Source organism: Rhipicephalus sanguineus, chromosome 4, assembly GCF_013339695.2.
Source record: "Rhipicephalus sanguineus isolate Rsan-2018 chromosome 4, BIME_Rsan_1.4, whole genome shotgun sequence".
In the NCBI taxonomy this organism is placed as follows: Eukaryota; Metazoa; Arthropoda; class Arachnida; order Ixodida; family Ixodidae; genus Rhipicephalus; species Rhipicephalus sanguineus.
The window spans coordinates 141,124,920-141,140,302 of NC_051179.1; the positions used below are offsets into that span (position 1 = coordinate 141,124,920).

A 15,383-nucleotide genomic window follows, 5' to 3' on the forward strand; every position below is an offset into this window, starting at 1 on the left:
GCCCCCCCCCCCCTCCGAAATTTCTTTTTGCCATGGCATATAGATCACGTAAAGCCGTATATAGAGCACAAAATGACACTCGACCCCGTCTCCCTGTCCGGCCCCCACTTCAGATCAAGGAAGTGAGCCCCTCCCCCTCCCGAAAAAAATTTCTGCCTATGCCCCTGGTGGGAAACCTCTTTTCAAATATAAATCACTATTAATGTTTTGAAAAGATTTGTGTAGTTTTAACGGTAGATTCTCAGGAAATCCGTAGTACGGCCTTTCAACAGGGCTTGTTGCTGCGGAAGCTGCATTACAGAGAGGACCGGCTTTCTGGCTCACAGGCCTTGAGGATGCAATCGTGCTATTTCTATATCGTCGCATTTTGGCACCGTGTCACTTGTCCCATATTTAACAGCGATAGACCATTCCACTTGTCGCTGTCATATATTGACACTACCTTTTACGCTTGATAGCGATTGCTTTTAGTCACATTACAGTCGTATTACATCTTATCGTCGTAACTCATTGGTCAATTAACGCTGACACCACATCAGCAGTAATGGCGCTCTTTGGCCACAAATGGCCCTTGCTTCGCTGAACCCCGCGTATCGTCATCATATGTTTCTTCAATCAAACCAGTGCTGTGCTTTTTGAGACCGCGTTATCCCCGCAAACTTTTTCATTGCATCAGGCCACCTAACTTTCTGTCCCCCCTTCGCACGCTTGCTTTCTCTTGGAATCCAGTCTGTAACTCTTAGTGACCAGCCGTCATCTTGCCTTCTCACTACCTGCCCTGCACATTGGGTCCTGTACCACGTACCCTGCACTGTATGTGCCCTGCACATGTGCGTATGTCGGTTTATTCCTGTAAATTCGGGGCTTTTTAAAATAGAATTTCTTTGCATTTTCTTGTGGCGAGCAATGGGGGACGTTATCACACACCGATTGTACCGATAAGCATCTGTAAAGCCTCATTTATTTCTCTCTCTCTCTCTCTCTATGATTCTTCGAACTCCTGATCAGTTCTTTTTTTCTTTTTTATTTTTTGTCGTGGAATTCTAGTTTCTTCGTCTACCGCCTATTGTATTCTTGGGCAAAAACTTGGCAGCTGCGCGGTCGGCTGTAGAGTTCGCCAAGTAACAAGTAATAATTTCTCAGGTTTTACGTGCCAAAACCACTGTGTGATTAACAGGCACACCGTGGTGGTGGACTCCGAATTAATTTTGACCGCCTTGGCTTCTCTTACGTGCACCGAACTCGAAGTACGGGGCTGTGATTACAATTCGCCCCTATAGCAAATTATTACGATCGCGGCCGCATAACGCTAATGCGGCCGCCATGGCTGGGAATTTAACCCACTACCGCGAGCTTATGCGCGCGAGACCTCGGCCTGCTAAGATGCCACGACAGGTAAGCTGTGTCACTAGAGCAGGGGTCTCAAAGACGCGGCGCGTAGCTTCACAAGGAATAAAGTTTTGTGACTTGTCGCTAAATGGTACTCGCTTTATTTTCTCGCCTATTGCGATTAATAACGCTACGTTCGGGTAAGCCACAGACGGGACTGGTCTCAGGCATTTTTTTTTTTTTTTCGTGCAGGCACCCCATGCGGTCATTATGCGTTGAAACATCACAGTGGAACCAAAACTCTACATTTCAGTTTCAGCAGATTTTAGTTGTTGTGGAGACCAGTATCGATGTTTTTTCTCGAAAGCTGACGCCAATTGCCCTTCAGAAATGACCCATATATGAGATATCGGAAAGCCGTTCTTTCACATGGCATCGTTAGATGTCCGTCCTGTGTCCTTTCTAAGTCTTCATGCATAGTGCGCTTGTTTCATCATGAACCTTTACCAACCTACAGTACTGACAGTTATCGTTAGGTGGTATTTTGTTCAAGATCTATATCCCCCCCCCCCCCCAGTGTTGCCAACTAATTTCTGAAAATACCTTACGTAACGGTCAAAATTACGCTTCTTTACCCTACACAACTTTTTTATTACCCTACGTTTTACCCTACGCCTAAAAATTGCTCGACCCCCTTTCCCCCCCCCCCCCCCTCTTGAATCATCGTCACTATCCCGGCACTAGCACGACTAAAAATTTCGTACTGCGGGCCGCTAGCTGAGGCGAGTTTGAGACCCCTGGACTAGGAAAGAGAAAGGGTTTAATGAAATGCTGGACATGTTAGCGTGGCTATTCGCCTGAACATGCTACTCCAGGTGCTGTGTGATGATTAGTACATGTACACTGATAAACACTTAACATCGTATACAGAGACATAGATTGCACTACTTACAATGTATCGTTCAGGCTCGTGGCCCGCAAGAACGTCAACAGGGCTTTCGTGGCGCGTACCGCACAGTTTGTACTTTGCCATGGGCCGAGGATATGCTGCAGTTCTAAGCGCGAGTCCCTTTGAAGGTGTAATGCGACTAGTACGCAGAAATTATCTGCGCGGTGAAACAGGACAAGTTACCGAAGATTGTGTAGGTCTCATAACCATGTATATAGCATTGAACAGTTTTTTTTTCTTGTGTGTTGATTATAACGTGATCTAAGGCACCCGATATGGCACATCCCTTACATAACAAATGCCGTTGATTTAGCAAATATCGTTGAACACGTAGTGCTTCGGCCAACGGAACAGCACGAATGAGCATGGGACAAATAAATAACGCGTGATAATGGCGTTCCCTTGTGCGTGATTATTTGGAGCCACTTCTGACCAGTTCATTCTTACCTGCAGGCTTCGCATTCGTACCTTTTTACGACTACCGAGTGTTTACTGTTGCGCGTCCTTGAGCACCTCTCGAAGGTTAGAGATGAGAGCAGGCAAATTAAGCAAATCGTGAGTTTATCGCAGGGCGTTCATCTGCTTCACAACCTTGAAGGTCCAATTTCCTTAGGGCGCAAGGCACTGAGCAATCAAAACCCGGCGCGAAGAGGCGGTGCAGGTGTGGTTTGTGCGGGCTAGTGCTTAAAGTACTCAGCCGTGGGTACGCGCGTGGAGCAAAGCAGGCTGGTGGACGGGCGATTGCGCAAGAGCATGTATTACACATATTTCGAAAACACGAGCAAGTTTTCCGCCTATTGCAGTTCATGACCGCCGCGTCACTTTAACCTTCGTAATGGCACTTATACATAGCAAGTGGCGGTTTCGCTTTCCCCCTCTGAGACGGTGTCCAGCGTTTGCGGACGCTATCGAAAGCAAAAGGATTTGCTTTGTGGCTGTCGTCGGTGCTGGCGATATGCCATGTGGCCGCATCGGGATGGGTTTTCTGTAGATATACGCGCGAAACAATCTTGCCGTCGCACAAGAAAAATCCAGTCATCTAGTTGTAGGAGCAGGTATAAGAAGAAAGCGTCGACATCCATTCTGTCCTCTGCGACCACGGTGACTTACCTGCCGGAGGAAAGGTTCCAAGAGGAATAAACTTTTTCAGGGTAAGTGATTTTCTCCATTCACTTCAATGTGCCTTAAAAGAGACGATATTGGGTAATAATAAGGTTATATTATGCACAGTTCGAATTGGGCGCACACACACACACACACTTCGCACTCAACCTCTTTAGAAAGGAAGCATGGTTAACGCGTGAAAGAAATCCAAGAACTGTTTGCACTCACACAATTTGTAATCGCATGTCCTCCTTTTTAAAAAAGGACAACAATATTTCCGCCTACTGCGTAAAATTACACGTACCTATTCACCCCAGTCTAATTATTCGAGATGATGCACTTCTACCCGTGCCCAAAATTGTCAGTTTTATTTTACAGGAAACTGGCTTTTTAAGTTAGTGTTGTAACCACGCAGTTTGTGCTGTTTATTATACACCTTTTGACTGACTCAGCGTAGCCATAGCCGCCTTTGCGACACAAAACTTCGATTTACGTAACATTTATTGAACGTCATACAGTAGTGATATTACATTACATTAAAGTGGAGTTGGGCGAAAATAAATGAAACTTAAATTTAAATAAAACTATCTATGCCCTACCTGCCCCACCAAAGTATCGCAGGCCAGAACCGATAACTGAGATAAAAGAACAAAATGTACCTAAATTTCGATTGGAAGTGCCTCATGAACATCTATAAGGGCTTCGTACGATCATAGTTTGAACGCAACACGCGATCGTAGTTTATGAGTCTATACGGCCAGCGCTCTCAAGATGCTGACTTCATGCCCCGCCACGGTGGTCTAGTGGTTATGGCACTCGACTGCTGACACGAAGGTCGCGGGATCGAATCCCGGCCGCGGCGGCTGCATTTTCGATGGAGGCGAAAATGTCTGAGGCCGGTGTACCTAGATTTAGGTGCACGTTAAAGAACCCCAGGTGGTGGAAATTTCCGGAGCCCTCCACTACGGCGTCTCTCATAATCATATCGTGGTTTTGGGACGCTAAACCCCAAATATTATTAAGCTGACTTCACGACCCAATGCAATGAAATGGAATAGAACATCACAGAAAAACACTTTTCAGTAGAATACATACAACACTTTCTTTTTCATCCAGCAATGTCTCTAGGCACAGAGTGAATCCGTTTTTTAGGGGCGAAGCTCCTAAAGCCGTGGGTCTGTCCTGTGACCGGTTTGTAACCACCTAGTTGGGGCCACCTCTAGCTCGTGAGAAGCGCGCGTTCTGGTATGCAGAAGAAGAAGAAGACCACGTTGACGAGTGAGACTCTCGTGCGTGTTGTCACTCGTCAACGTCGTCTTCTTCTTCTACTGCATACCAGAACGCGCGCTACAATATCTTCCATGAAGAAAGACCACGCTCGCGCCAATGCCATCGCCGTGCTGCAGCGCGAGTTCGCTTCGCCCCACTCATCATCATTCACCACGTGGATATGCTGCAATTGTTTTTATTGTCAGCCTGTTTTCAGCTGTTTGCATGGTGCTGGCACAATCCACGTTAAGTCAAAGGAATTCTTCGAGCGTCCTCTTGCGAGAGGATGCCGAAGCGACAGCACAGCTATACCTTCCACGTGCCTCTATGACTTTACATCCAAGGGTCACGAAAAGCAAGTATCGCCGCTGATACTGCTATGTCTTCGTGTACCATTGTTTTATAGTATATCGGACAGGGACGCACATTGTTATGATACAAGTGCACATAGATCTTATCTGCTCGAACTCCTACGCGTGCTCGGCTTCGCAAAGCGCAGTCTAAAAAGTACGTCTCCGCCTGTAAAAATAATAATAATAAAAAAGCCTAAGCGAAGTTCATCCGCCCACAATTAGAATAGACATCCTCCGTCTGGCACCCATCAAAATGTTATTTACCCAGTGACTCAGAAGCGATGTAGCAACTCTGAGGAAAGTCGCAGTTTTCATGTTATACACCCGCGCGACCTTAAGCACGGCCTCTTATCAGAGGTTGCGGCTGCGGTAGTTATTTTAAGTGAACGCACGTGCCTCCCGGCCCTTGGGCTCAATGACATTCACGAGGTACTATGCTAAATACGCATTCTCGCGCTCTTACTGGAGAGGTAGTTTCACGTAACTGGAACCAGTTTAATAAAGGGGTTAACCGCAACTGAATGAAACCAACGACATGTGGATTGTTGTCATGTCGCTTTCACGAAGGCATTTTGAGTTGCACGAGCAGCGAGTGACACTATTGTTTCTCTTCTAAGCACTTCCGGTCGAGCGCTCACTTCTGGTTTTCCGAATATTCAGGGAATGCGCTTTCAAAAAATCAAACTAGTACGAAATCGATGGTTTCGCTTAAAGAGATATATTGGATGCATATGACGTCGCTGAATAGGTTCAGTAAAGAACAAATTAACTGTCACGACGATTATAGAAAATTAATTTATTTATTTTACCGAAAGAGCAGACGCCTATCTTGTGAGAAGCTGGGGTGGTTATGGCACCTGGCGGAACAGATCTCAACCGCGCGCTTCTTTCTGCGTGGCCTCTGAGATCCCCGTATTGGCAGCGCGCGAAACTTAGTTACCCAAGGAATACACCAGGACACATGAATGCCGATTGCAGATGTCCCTACCAAGTGTGTACTGCTACGTTTCAGAAGGCATTACGAAACGACCGTTGCGATTTCCTGCGGCAACGTACATGCTGCACGCTGATTTTCTGCGGCGTTTAAAAAAAATGTCACAGTTTAACCGCAAGGGAAAAGCAATGAATGCGATAGCAACAAATTGTGGTGTTACACGAAGTGAGGGTGGCAGCTAACTGTTTTGTATCCGGCCTCGCGTAACTACAAAACGCTGGCGTAAGAGAATACGGCTGCTCGAGGGAGAGATGCTCTCCGCATAGTCACTTCTCGTTGAGAGCGCAGCACGTAGAAGGGTAAACGAGCCGCCCGCTGTGATGGCTTTCGAGATAGCGCGCGCGCCTTCTTACTAGCGCAGTTGAATGCATTGACATCTACGGGGCGATTTCATTCCAACATACTTCCGGTATAGCAGTAGGCTCATTCTTAGAGCTGCTAAGAACCTACCTTGGTTCTACTTAAGTAGAGTGGAAAGAGGACATCTGTTTACAAAAAGATGGTGTGTGCATCGGTTCATGCGTAGCTCCGATACTGAGTGACATCTTTTTAGCGGAATTAGACTGTTGCAGCAGCGCCTGATAACCACGCAAGTGTTACGTGTTTTCGGATTCGTGGGTGACTTTTTTATTGTTCTAAAATGTGACGAGGAAGACTTGCAAAAGGAATCTTCTGATATACTACTGCTTTTTTCGTTAGTGCTTGGCACCTTTAGTTGTGACTCACGGGCTTCCGGTTGATAGTTCTTTATCTTTCCTCGATTTAGGGCTTCATTTTTCATTTAAACACCTCTGCTGGGCGTTCCATCCAAGAGCATAAAAACCGGTTTTGCTGTTTCATTCCTCGCATTCTAAGTTTGTCAATCGCAGCATCGTTTATTCATCTTTTTACAATGACATAAAGAAATGATGCGTTCACGGGCTACGAAGTAGTTTCGACGACCAACTTCGTCGTCTAACAAGCCTGGGGTACCCGCGAGCAAATCTATCTAGCCTTGCAGAAAAAAATGCTTAAAGTGAAGAACCAAGGCGCTAACGCCAACCGTGCAGGAGCACAAGTTTGCGGCACAAAGAATGTATCCGCCATTCCTTACGTACATTCCGTTTCGCACAACTTGAAGAAAGTGGCGGAAAGGGCGGGAGTAAAGGTGGTCTTTACCGCGCCCGAGAAACTGGCAAAAATGTGTCGAGGGGTTAGCGAACAAAGTAGGACACCTGTTTGCGCTAAGAAGCATCGCGACAGGTTTGTACAGTGCACCGATAATGTGGTTTACGCAATCCTTTGTCTTGCGGTGCGTCATACATAGGCCAAACAAGAATACGCCTAAATGATAGATTAAAAGAGCACAAATATTTTCCGCCTGTTAAAAAAAAAATACGGCCTGATCGTGTGCACTACACAATACTGGTGTACCTATCCCAAGCTTCAGCGGAGGCACTTCTCCAATTTTTCAATAAAATATGGAAATTTGCAGATTGCCTAAAGATTGGAAAATGCAATAGTCATACCTTTCCTAAAGCCTGGTAAATTCCCATAATCTCCGAACAGCTACAGGCTCATTTCATTAACAAGTTTCTAGCAAAAACATACGAAAGCATTATAAACAGGATTTACCTTCATTCTTCAAAACAAGACACCTTATAGACCCGCACCAGGGCGGATACAAAAAGGGCTGCTGCACAACTGACCACCTCGTCAGACTGGAACACGAAATACGAGATGCATTTTTACACAAGCAGCACTGTCTTGCTGTCTTTTTTGACTTAGAGAAAGCATATGATACGACTTGGCGATATGAGATTATAAGAGACCTAGCTGACCTGATGATGAGCGGAAGGATGCTGAACTGCTTATGTAATTTCCTGTCAAATCGGACATTTCAAGTACGTCTTGGCACAGTACTCTCAGGAATATTTCTCCCCCCAAAAAATGGTGTACCACAAGGTTGCATTCTGAGCACAACTCTCCTCATAGTCAAATGACCTGCGGCGCCAGAGGCGCCAAATGTCATTTTTCGCGACATTCAACTAAGAAATAAACATATAAATTCATCTCTCACGAAAAAAACAGGGTTGGTTTGAGTCAATGCGACGGACAGTCTTTCTATCGACGCATTCATTTCATGTTCTGGGCAGTTGTCGGTCTCTTTAACGATCTTCAAATCGACTGTCGTGACTCGAACCTGTCAACCTGTGAACGGCAACTTCAAATTATTCAATAAGCTGACTCAACGGGCTGACCGAAATGGTTATCGCTTTTCCACACAAAAAAACTACTGCTGCTCTCTTCACGCAAAAAAGAGGAATGTTCCCTGTTCCACTTCTTAAACCAAAAAACATAGAAATTCAGGTAAAACAAGAACACATTTCTAGGAATTACATTCGACCGAAAACTCAACTTTCTGGCACACGTAAACACACTAAAAAATTAAGGCGAATGGGGCACTAAGTCTTCTCAAAGTGTTATCCCATAAGCACCGGGGTTTCGATCGACTGTGCCTGCTAAGTATTTACCGTTCCGTTGTGCGCAGCATTTTAGCGTATGGTTGCACTGTTTACGGCTCAGCACGATATTCATATAGTCGCCTTCTTGATCCTGTACACAATCTCGGTCTGCGGTTGTCGAGGGGCGCTTACAGAGCATCGCCTGTTCAAAGTACATAAGTACGCTGCAACAAGCCTCCTCTGTGTCATCGAAGAGCGTTACTAACGTTCGCCCTTGTTTTAAGAATAAGGTCATCCCATCAACACACACCTGCCACGACATTGCCACAAAGTGTAACTCACGCTTACACTACCTAAACAAACCGAAGTTAATCAAGCCACTTGTTCTACGCTTCGAGGAATACTGCCGCACGTATGTCATCTCTGGAGAAGCACTTGATGTCGCCATGAAAACACCTAGACTGCCGCCATGGTTTGACCTGACACAACTTTGCGGCATTTGCTTAACTCACCTAAAAAAAAGAAACCCCACCTGAACACATATTTCAGGAATTCCGTACACTTCAGTATAATTATAGAGATTGCATCGAATATTATACAGACGGCTCAAAAACAACAAAAAAAAATCATGTGGGTATTGGTATCATGACAAAAGAAAGTGCTGTCAGTGTTAAATTTCCTCAGTCCGTGTCCATTTTCACAACTGAAATCTATGACTTGTATGAAGCAGTTCCAAATATCACCACTGGGGAACACAAGAAGGCGATAATATACACAGGTTAGTTAAGTGTAGTAAAAGCATTACATGTGTAATCAGAATGTGAACCCTCAATTGGCGACATTTTAAATACGATTGTTCGAATAGCGAGGCGGTTTCTATTTGTTTCTGCTATCCCAAGCCATATTGATATACCTGGCAAAGAAAAAAAAGCAGATAAATATGCTTCCTTAGCAGCTCAACAAACAGTTATAAAAACTAAAATTCCTTTTAAAGACAGCCAGCGAACAATTGGTAAAGCGTTGTTTGATAAAATCCTTCGTGAACGATCAGGTAACGTCAGGCCTGTTGAAAGACGGTAGCGAGATTATGTTAGAAAAACTGGCCACCCTGTATACGAAGTTTCTCTCGACGGGGATGATACCAGAATATTGGAAGAATGCGAACATCATCTTGATCCATAAGAAAGGGGACGTCAAGGACCTGAAAAATTACAGGCCCATCAGCTTACTGTCCGTTGTCTACAAGCTATTTACAAAAGTAATTGCTCAAAGAATTAATACGACATTACAGTTCAATCAACCAAAGCACCAGGCAGGATTTCGTACAGGCTTCTCAACAATAGACCATATGCATACTGTCAATCAGGTGATAGAGAAATGCGCAGAATACAACCAACCCCTATACATATCCTTCATAGATTATGAGAAGGCATTTGAGTCGGTGGAGACATCAGCAGTCATGCAGGCACTGCGGAATCAGGGCATCGACGAAGCCTATACAAACATAATAGAAGAAATCTACGGCGGATCCACAGCCACTATAGTCCTCCATAAAACGCCAGGGCTGCGCGGAGAGCGCAGCACAGTCACAGCGAAAGCTGGAAGAGCGGCATTTCTAGAGCCCGTTATATACTCTCTTGTGGCTACTAATAAAAGTACATTAGCAACGTACAAGTTGCGAAGCACACACCACGATATTACTCGTCATTCTGCGGAGAAGCGAGCTACCACCTGTATAGCATCATATGCACCTACTTGATGCGACGGTTGATGACGATGAAGAATTATGGTTGAGCCCTTTATAATGGGTTGGAAGCTTTAAAAGACCCACTACGTAATTCGCATTGTCTGACGCCCGGTCGTTATTGAACTCTCCCGCCACGCTTTATAACATATGTTAACGTGTGAAAGAGAGAGAGAGAGAGAGCGAACTAACTTTATTGAGACCCTGAGGAAATGGATCATGGGAGTCTTATGGGCTTCCTTGGCAACCAATAGAAGTGCACTTGCGAGGAACCCACTACGCTATAAATGATCATAATTTTTTGAACTAGGGAAGCAGCCACTATTTCATTTTTCTTCATTCTGCGGAGAATCGTGGTACCCGCTAAACGCCTTTAAGGCATTATCTGCACTTTGTTGGTGCTGTGGCTGATGACGATGAAGTATTATGGGAGAGCCCTTTGTAATGGGTTGGAAGCATTCAACAACCCACTCGTTGCGCAATTCGCATTGTGTGACGCTTGGTTACAAAATTCGCGTTGTGTGACGCTTGGTTGTTATTTTACTCTTCTACCACACTACATTACATGTGTTAATGTGGTTCCTTCGCGACATGAAGCCTGTATAGGGTCTTTTTGCAACGCAGTTTCAAGCACCGGCATGGCCCTGTGGTAGAACAGTGGGCTCCCACGCAGAAGGCCCAAGTTCGAACCTCATTCCATCCTGGAAATATTTTCTTATTTCGTTTTTTTTTCTTATTTTGAGCGATAGTGGTTACGGACACCGGCGGCGGCGGCGGACAACTACGGCGCCAAAAACGGCCGCTGAAATGATCTCATAACAGCTTTCGCTGTAAAAGGGCGTACGGCAGGGAGACACGATCTCTCCAATGCTATTCACCGCATCTTTACAGGAGGTTTTCAGGGCCCTAGATTGGGAAGAATTAGGGATAAGAGTTAATGGAGAGTATCTCAGTAACCTGCGATTCGCTGATGACATTGCATTAATGAGTAACGCGGGAGACGAATTACAGCTCATGATTATTGAACTGGATACGGAAAGCAGAAGAGTAGGTCTGAGAATAAGGATGGGATGGGGATCATTCGGCAAGCATTATCAAATCATGAATGGTAGTCTACCACTGTCCCTCAAGAGGAAGGTATATAACAGCTGCATCTTACCGGTAATTACGTACGGAGCAGAAACCTGGATACTTACAAAGAAGGTTCAACTTAAATTGAGGACGACGCAGGGAGCGATGGAAAGGAAAATGATAGGTGTAACCTTAAGAGACAGGAAGAGAGCAGAGTGGGTCAGGGAACAAACGGGGGTTAGGGATCATAGTTGAAATCAAGAAGAAGAAATGGATATGGGCCGGGCACGTAGCACGTTGGCAGGATGAAAGGTGGCCCTTAAGGGTAACTAACTGGATTCCAAGAGATGGCAAACGCGTGAGGGGGAGACAGAAAATTAGGTGAATAGATAAGATTAAGAAGCTTGTAGGTATAACGTGGTAGCAGAAAGCACAGGACCGGGTTGATTGGCAGAACATGGGAGAGGCCTTTGCCCTGCAGTGTGCGTAGACAGGCTGATGATTATGATGATATTTGATAAATGGCAGCAGCATTGGGACTCGTGCGCAAATAATGAGCTTCACCTGGTAAAGCCCGCACATGAAGAATGGGAGACCTATCGTCAACAAGAACGTTTTGTTGAGGTCGTTTTATGCCGACTCCGTATTGGGGCGCACACCTGACACACAACTGTTTACTCACAAACAGTGAACAACCAATCTGTGAAAAATGTCAAGAACCCTTAACAGTCATACACATCCTAATCACATGTCCTCATGCTGCTACGCAGACACGAAAATATTTCGGCCAGCTGTACAAAGAATACACGCCTATCCACCCCGCTCTACTTCTTGGAGATGGTCCACTCGTACCCTTGTCTTCTGTGCTGAACTTCTTGAAAGAATGTGGCTCTTTAAATGAGCTTTAAAACATCACTTCATCCTTCCTCACCTACCGCATTGTACCTGGCGCAGCATAGCCTCAGCAGCTCTTGCGCCTTGAAAAATTGGCCGCGTATCTGCGTGCTTCGCTGCAAATGTCGTCGAAAGATGACAGTCTACTGCCAGCCTTACTACATGAGTCCTGTTGTCATCCGCGGTCACCCGTGATGCTGTTCTCGTACCATTTCCGCCCTGGCATGATAAGTGCAATAGAGGTTTGTATGAACAGGTTTCATTTTATCCGCATTATTTGAGGCGCTGCGTGAGATGTGGACGCCATCTGGCAGTGGCGTCGGGAAACATGAGCTTGTGCAGAGCCCAGGGCCACTGACACGTCGCAGCACCATATCGTCGGCAGAGGGCTTTTTCGTGCATAGCGGCGCATTTTCAGCGCAGCCTAAGAAACACTAGGGTCTTTAGAATTACGTATCTATGTATTTTATAGTAAAGGAACAGGCCACCTAATAGTTACGTATTGATGTTTAGCCTCAGGTATGCGTAATATTTGCTTTTTGATCGACAATGTTCACAAGTATGAACGCAGCTACCAGTTCAAGATGGCTGGGCGTTCAGCAAGTGCTTAAACTTTGGCCGGGTGGCTGAATCCAGTGATGTTTCGCGCAGGGAATTTTCCCTTTTATTGCGATAGCAATTATATGGACAGTCTTAGCTGGATTTTGCCGTCGCCGTCGCCGCCGTCATGCACCGTATATGTATAAGTATGTATATATACATAAAAGCCCCAAAGAAAAATAATTCAGAAAAATGCTTCCGAAGCGCGCAATCGAACCAGGGACCTCCTCCTCCGCAGCGAGTGGCGCTAGCCACTACGCCACGAAACGCAGATCCTCCACGCAGGTAACGGCAAGCGTTATATGCACACACTTTACCGCTGGACGGACTCGGAGACGGCTGCGCTTATAAGCGTTTCTTCATTACCAGCGAGATGGCGTTAGGAGCGCGACAGGCGCATTTAAAAGTCGTCGGCGAGCTCGCTCGCTTCTTCTTATACTTGCGCAGGGAGAACCTTGCCCTTCCGCTGTCTGCTCGCGCGGTTTTCTTGTGCTGAGGGGAAGAGGGATGTTTCACGCTTTCACCGTGATGTCCGCGCTCATGTTACGGAGCGTACGAAAGCCACTCGAGCTGAAGGGACGCCGCTAAACGAACAAACAGAAGATGAGCGCGAACTATCAAGTGTCACAGCTCGACACTTGAAGCACGCTAGTTTCCTTCGCTGCTTCGGCCGCCTTTGCAACAGGAGCGCTGTTCAAACTGAGAGTATCCATTGGCGAGCCTAACTTAATATAGCATTAGTTTCTTGCTATCACATTCATTGCTTCGGCCTTGCGTCGAAACTTTTTCAGATAATTTTCGAGCCTCATTTTAGACGAAAGGGAAAAAGGGAATCTTCGCGTTATTGCAGGGAATTTCAGGAAGGGAAAAATTTTTTGTAATGTACAAAACGCTTCGGTTGCGAGGCGCCTTCGGATACTCGAACAGTTTTCGGCGCATGTAGCACGCAGCATCATAGCCTTTGAGATTCGTTGCATTTATTTACACGGAGCGTCTTTTTGTTCATTCCGGGCGTCAGACTCAAAACCCAGGTGTGCACGATGCATTTGCAACACATGAGCTCCGAGATCGGAGCTCATGTGCGGTTATAACGTGATATATAGAATATTATATTACTGTGTTTGTGCAGGGAAATATTCGGGGATTTTCGGCGATGCATGCGGGGAAAAGCGCCTGAAATAGGGAATTTTCGTGCCTCGGAAAGGGAATTCTTCGGTGCGGGACGGAACATCACTGGCTGAATCGTGTGACAGACAGACAGAAAGGCCAAAATTTCTGCGTTCAAATATCCCAAGAAAGACTATCGTCTTTAAAACGCTACGAACTAGCTTTGTGGCTGTCGTCGGCGCTGGCGATATGCCATGTGGCTGCATCGAGATGGGTTTTCTGTAGATATACGCGAGACACAATCTTGCCGTTGCACAAGAAAAATCCAGTCATCTGGTTGTAGGAGCAGCTATAAAAAGAAAGCATCGACATCCATTCTGTTCTCTGCGACCGCGTTGACTTGCCTGCCGGGGGAATCATTCCAAGAGGAGTAATCTTTTTCAGGGTAAGTGATTCACTACATTCAGTTCGAGGTGCCTAAAAAGGGGCGAGATTGGGTAATAATTGCCAATCGAGGTTATATTATGCACACTTTGAATTGGGCCCACACACAAACTTCGCGCTCAACTTATTTAGAAAGGCGGCATAGTTAACACATGAAAAAAACTCTAGGAACTGTTAACACTCACACATAATGTTAATCGCGTGTCCCTGTATAAAAAAAGAAAATATTTCGGTGAACTATGCAAACTACACATACGTATTTACCCCAGTCTAATTATTGTAGATGATTCACTTATACCTCTGCCTAAAATTCTTAGTTCTTTTTTTTTATCAGGAAACTGGCTTTTTACGTAAGCTTTGTAACTGCACAGTTTTAAGCTTTATAACTGGGCAGTTATAAAGCTTACGCAGCTACCTTAGCGCTGCGACCTTGTGGCTGACGCAGCGTAGCTGTAGTCGTTTTTCCGTCATAACCGCTCAATTTTAACTATTAAACACGCCATACGGTAGTGACAAGTGCCTCATGAATATCTAGAACAGCTTCGTGCGATCGAGGTTTGACTACGCGGTCGCCATTTATTGGTCTACTACACCCATTGCTCTTAAGATGCTGACTTCACGTCCCGGTACAATTAAATGGAATAGAACATAAAAAGAACACTTTTGAATAGCATACACAGAACACGTTTCTACTCATCCAGCAGTCTCCCCAAGCGGAGATTCGCTTTTTTTTATTGTCGGTAAGTTTTCAGCTGTTTGCGTAATGCTGGCACAATCCACGTTATGTCGAAGGAATTCGTAGCACGTCCTCTGCCCAGAGGACGCCTTAGCGACAGTACAATTTCACATAACACATGCCCCTATAACTTAGCATTCAGGGGTCATCGAATAAAGTATCGCCCTAGCACTGGCATGTCTTCGTGCACCACTGTTTCAGAGCATATAGAACAGAGATGCACTTTGTTATCGTAGAGTGGCGAAGCCACAAGTTTTATATGGCCGGGGATTCAACCATACTTTATATATGTATGTACAGCCGCCGAAATCTTTAACTATCGTGCGCGAGCGCCGTACGACGGAG

General features: G+C 45.5%; 1 protein-coding gene across 1 annotated transcript in view; it reads left to right on the forward strand.

Moving 5' to 3' along the window:
* Positions 1–3,187: 3,187 nt before the first annotated feature.
* Positions 3,188–15,383, forward strand: part of LOC119390757 (uncharacterized) — a 37,563-nt gene continuing 25,367 nt past the window's right edge. The window contains exon 1 of the mRNA XM_037658446.2: positions 3,188–3,429. The gene's annotated coding sequence lies outside the window, so the exon portion shown is untranslated. The remainder of the gene's footprint in view (positions 3,430–15,383) is intronic.